The sequence below is a fragment of the Corvus brachyrhynchos genome, unplaced genomic scaffold, assembly GCF_000691975.1.
Source record: "Corvus brachyrhynchos isolate BGI_N302 unplaced genomic scaffold, ASM69197v1 scaffold281, whole genome shotgun sequence".
In the NCBI taxonomy this organism is placed as follows: domain Eukaryota; kingdom Metazoa; phylum Chordata; class Aves; order Passeriformes; family Corvidae; genus Corvus; species Corvus brachyrhynchos.
This window is the reverse complement of record NW_008236509.1, coordinates 5,037,623-5,043,029: the sequence shown is the minus strand read 5'-3', so window position 1 is coordinate 5,043,029 and position 5,407 is coordinate 5,037,623. Positions and strand designations below refer to the sequence as shown.

The 5,407-nt window shown below is 41.5% G+C and overlaps 1 protein-coding gene across 2 annotated transcripts in view; it reads right to left on the bottom strand.

The window, feature by feature from the left end:
• The window catches only part of LGR4 (leucine rich repeat containing G protein-coupled receptor 4), a 53,679-nt gene extending 50,678 nt beyond the window's left edge, over positions 1-3,001 (bottom strand). The window contains exon 1 of one of the 2 annotated variants that reach the window (XM_017726380.1): positions 2,939-3,001. The gene's annotated coding sequence lies outside the window, so the exon portion shown is untranslated. The remainder of the gene's footprint in view (positions 1-2,938) is intronic. The other variant, XM_017726379.1, reaches the window with a different exon arrangement.
• Positions 3,002-5,407: the final 2,406 nt, after the last annotated feature.

Sequence of the window (5,407 nt, the reverse complement as noted above, 5' to 3'; positions counted from 1 at the left end):
AATGCAGCAACAGTTTACACACTTAAAGAATTCAACCAGCTATACCCTGGAGGTGTATTTCTGTGCTTTGGGCTCTTTTTTTTTTTTTTATTGTAATCAGGTGGTGGTAGCTGTATTTTATGTAGTATGGCCTCAGAAAGAGCCATATCAGCACAACTATGGAGCAGCAGACTCCTATGGCAGTAGGAAAGACAAGTACTGAAGAAGACAGTGGGAACTTCACACTAAGAAAAAATACCACATGTAGCTCATGCCTGCAATAACATCAACAGAAAACCTAAAGGAGTTTTATGGAAGGGTATTTGTTATGTTTTAAGTAAATAAAGTTTAACACTATACCTGCAACTAAGTTAAAAAAGGGTAGCATTGCCAGTTGTATCAATTGTCCTTACCATCATGGAGTCATATTGAACCATCAGTCACTGAGGTTAACTATGTCATTTTTTAAACAACTCTGACTGATTTTTCTTTATTGAGTTGTCAGTCCCAGGTATAATACATACCTGTGCTTTAAGTTAAAACAGGTATAATTTACTTAAAGCACAGGTATAATACATAGTTGTGCTTTAAGTAAAAACCTGACACCAACACTTCACGTATGGCCAAGCCACAGTTTTGTTCATTACTACAGAGGAAGTTCTCAAGCACTTTTCCCTTATCGAAAACCTCCATGAACAACCATTGCTGTAACACTAGGAACATTACTTAAGTATGTAATCTAACCAGTTTAATGAGATCTGGGTCCTGTCCGTCCCACCCTCGTCTTGCTTCCCCCCCATCCCCGCCACTCCAGTCTCGGGTTTCTGCTGCATAACCACCAACACCTACAAGGCACGTTTCATTCCACTTAACAGCTTCAAGGGCAATTCCATAAAACTTAAACCACCTTAATAGGAGTGTCGGGAGTCACACTCACCCTTTGGACTTCAAGGACATTACATCCCTCTCCACCTAGCAACACTATTTAAAACAACAAATGTTTCACACCATAAGCTCCCAGTTACAACTCCGGATGCAGCCGAAGTGAGGTTCAGTGCCTTGCCTTGCTCCAGCAGAGACATATTTTGTGGGTTTGGACAGGTTGCTTTCGTTCCCAAGTCTCGGGTTCAAAGGAGAATAATATTTCTGCATCTCTGTGAGGAAAGAGGAGGCTAAAGCTACCCATGTTTCTGAGCTGTCCAGACAGAGCCTTAAATCTGTTTACTGTTAAAAAAGCAGTGATACCATTGCACACATATATTAATATAAAAATCTTCTGTTGCAATTTCACTGTGTGTTTTTGCTCTGCTGCAAAAAGAGAACATTAACAGCTAGAAATCCAATTTCATATAAACACCAGCTTTAGTAACTCTAAATGAATTTTATTCATTTTTTTCTGGTTTATTTTGGTCTTCTAGTCTGCCCCACCCAATGTTTAGAAAGCAACCAGAGCCTCAAAAGTCTGGGCAAGATCTACATTTTTAGAAGACCAAAAACAAAAAATAGCAAAACAAAATTGGTATATGAATACAGTCACTGATACAATGAAGCCATATGACAAAATCTAAATGTTGCAATTAGTCCAAACCTATATACAACAGCTTTAGCATTTAAGAATTTTTTTCAATTACATATAACATGTAACTTGGATGTAACTAGAAACTATTTTTGGCAAAAAGCACTCAAAATACCTATATTGTGGGAAAACTAAAAGCACATAGTACAACTTTCTAGTGCCAAAACAGACGTCATGGCAGCACCTGGAAGGACCTTTTTAGAACCAAACGCTTTTATGGAGCAATTTTCAAGGTATCTTAAATAAGCTGACGAAGAACAACCACTTTTGATAAGATGTAAAACTTCAGTTTTGAAAACTTTTGGTCATCAATTATTGCATAGCATTTTAACATAAGAGTAATTCCTACTTTATGACACTTAAAGGATTAAAGTTTGCCTGAAGTTTCCCATGTGGCAGAGTTCATGTGTGCTAACACACAACCCTTGTATTTCTCTCAGGAAACTGTACCTTCAACAACTGGCAAATCTGCTGCCTATTGACAAGGAGTGTGGCTGAATACAAGAATCCAAACAGCCTCATCAGCCTTCCTGATCTGTAGAGTTATGAGGGTTTCAGCTACGTCTCCCTTTTTTTGATTTGAAATCAATGTCCAAATCCCTCATAGATAGAAATGAAGACATGGGTTAAGCATCTACCTTAGCTTCCAGTGAACCTTAGACATGAATTAAAATGAAAGCTGCCCAAAACATCTGCCAGGACACTTTAGAGAAGAGCTACAGGTTCAGCTTCTATTTCAATAGTACAGGACTGAACAAGGGATATCAAGGAACTATTCAAAGTCAATTTTATTTCTTCTCATATAGAGTGCCAGGAATTATCTTATAATCTGACTTATCACAGAGCTAATTATTTCATTTCAAGAAGCCAAATTCATGTATGCTTTTTGCCTTGTGAAAAAACACACAACTCTTCTTGCTTACTTCCCTGAGAGCCAGGCTGCTTGCCCATTCCCTCCAACAGGCGAGCCCAGCTTCAGGCCCAGGAGAGTCACCCTCATCACTACCAATTGCTGCTGGCATTGTGCAGGCAACTGCACAGCCCCACACATGCCCGCATCTCCTGTTCTCAGGAATTTGGCAGAGGCACAGCCCTACAACTGACACTGCCCCACAGATGACAAGTGCCTCAAAGTCACATCCTCTAAGGATTCAAGAGCCTCAGACAATGCTGCCTGCACCATGCTAAGCTCATGGGGGCCACAACTAACTTCAAGCAATATGGTTTAGCAATACAGTAGAATCTGGCAGGAACAGTCCCGTCTGCAGGTAATAGGCCATTCCACAAAAACAAAAACAACAACAACAACAAAAAAAAACTATGAAGGAAAATAATCAGTCTGGATGAAGAGAAACCAAATGAAAGCATAGAAACTTCATTCACCAATAGATGAAGGAGGAAGGTACTCAGCACTTCCACTTCAAAAGGTCTGAGGACAAAAGACAGACTCGCCTCTCACCTGCAACAGAAAGCCACGTTAGATGAGGAAATACTATTATAGCGAACTATGCAAAGAGGCTACCACAAGCAGCCCACCTCAACCACTCACAGGCTTCATGAGCAGCTAACATGACAAGAAATCTTCTAGTGTAACAAAGATGGATCAACTCTGACTGAGACATTGGTCCTTGCTCAAAAATGGCCCCTAACTGGAAGAGACTTCTCCAGGATCCCAGTAGCCCATGAACCTGGTTCTTAGTCAACTGAGTCTCTTTACACATTTAAACTACAACTACTGAAACAAAGAAAATTTGCAGGGAATAGAATACATTTTGAATTATGAAAGGAAGAGTTTGGGGAAAAGATTTTTATACTGTATTGGACCAAGCAATAGAGATGTGGGAGAAGGGGTGACAAGTTTCAGGCACAGAGACACTTTCTGAGGTCCTTAACGGCATGCTGATGTGTTTTGCTGTTGTAGGGCTTCCCACTAATCTGCAGAGGTTGTCCCTCTATCATTACAAAGGAGCCAGCACAGTCTGAGCTAGCAAGCCATAAGAGTTAAATGAACACTGCACACCAATTAGAAAAACTCTACAGTTAAAAAATCGATTGCAATTTCAAGGTAAAAAAGAAAGTAAGAGGAGAAAAATAAATCAAAAAACCCTCACTCATTCACACTCTCACAGAAAAAGCTGAGTACAGTTAGCATGGGGAACCCAATCCCTCACACATTCCCATTCCCTGACAGCATATTCAGAGTAGTTTTCAATAAACATCTACACAAGTCACTGGAAGGGAAAAAAAAGATCTGTTTTCTTTCATACAATTACACAAAAATAACTGTCATCACAACCATCCTTGTGGTAGAAGAGTCCATATTTGCCTGCACTGAAATCCATCTGCAGCTGCCCTGTGGAAAAGACAGCCAATAATTGGCTTCTTTCACCTCTGTTAACCATGAACAAAAGTGTCATTCAGCTCCCAAAAGGATAGAAGGCACCAATGGATGGTCAGCTCTCTGAGCCAGTGGGCTGGAATAACAATAACCCTGTAGCATTTTCTTTTTCCTTTTGTTTAGTCTTTCAAAGCCCTTAATTAAGCCCTCACAAAGCACCCCTACAGGCTTCTTTCAATGAGGCATTACACGCCTGTTTTCTTGTATTTAAAGAAGAAAAAGTAACAGGGAATTCTGAAACACATTAAGCAGTACACACAATTTCCACGTATTCACAACTGAAATACTGTTACATTTTAGCTTTTAAATATTATCATCATTAATAAGAAGTTCAAGCTTACTATGCTCACTCTTTGCTGTACATCCCTCGCTAAATACAGGCAGTCATAAAACTAGCCTATCTGCAACAGTTCACTCAAATCTATCACAAGACAGCAGCCCCCAAAATGAAAGCAAGTGGAACAACGCATGTTGATCAAACATCCCTGGTCGCCCTGAAGCAGACAGCAGAGAAAGGACCGAGTAACACTGAGGCTGCACATGATGCATCAGCATTGTCTGAAAATAGAGCTGGTGAAGGCTAAGTATAAACCCTGCTATGTAAGTGGCCTCTCATACAATTAGATACCTACTTGCATTTAATATAATGAAGGTAATTCATTATATTAAAAGGTCCACTATTTGGGACCAAACTGATGTAATACTGATGTGTGTGTATTAAACAGGACATTTGAGGATTACATCAGCTTTTCGGCAGTGTAGGCAGATTCTGTTTGACAGAAACGCTACGGAAACTTGTAATACTTGAGCCACAACCGGGAAACAAAACAGTTTTAAGAAAACACCATTGAAATACCATCCTCATAAATGCAGGCTGATTGGAGGAAACCTAGTCATCTAATCCCTTCACACTCCAAACCAGCCAAAGCAGCAGACTAATGTGGTCACTGTTTTTTGGGTGGCATCCAATGCACATGGTGAAGGGCTTGGGGGTAGGTAGGGAGTACCAGGTACAACCACCACTTAACAAAGCCATCACCTGCTCAACAGTGGTCCAAGCCCTCCAGGGTGCTGCTGCCTTACTCCATGTCATAGGTTAGCAAGCATAGTCCCGGAAGGGATGTCCTTACTAAGGGGTGCTTACAGCTTCTTCTATGACCTGATAGAACCTATCAGCTGGCCAGTTTGAATATGGACAATTCTTTAAGCCACTTAAAATTGTGATCGCCTCTGTGATACACACTTAAGAATAGACAAACCCCCCACAGCTCTCTCTCGTTTCTGGTGCTGGGACAGGTGGCTGCGGGCCCTGTGCGGCTGCTCGGGCCAGGCCGGGCCGGGCCACGGCTCCAGGATGACCTCCTCCCCAGCAGGACTGTGGGCAGCCAGAGCGGCTCCGGAGGCCCCCCCCCCCCCCCCCCCCCCCCCCCAAATTCCGTCAAAAAACGCACCAC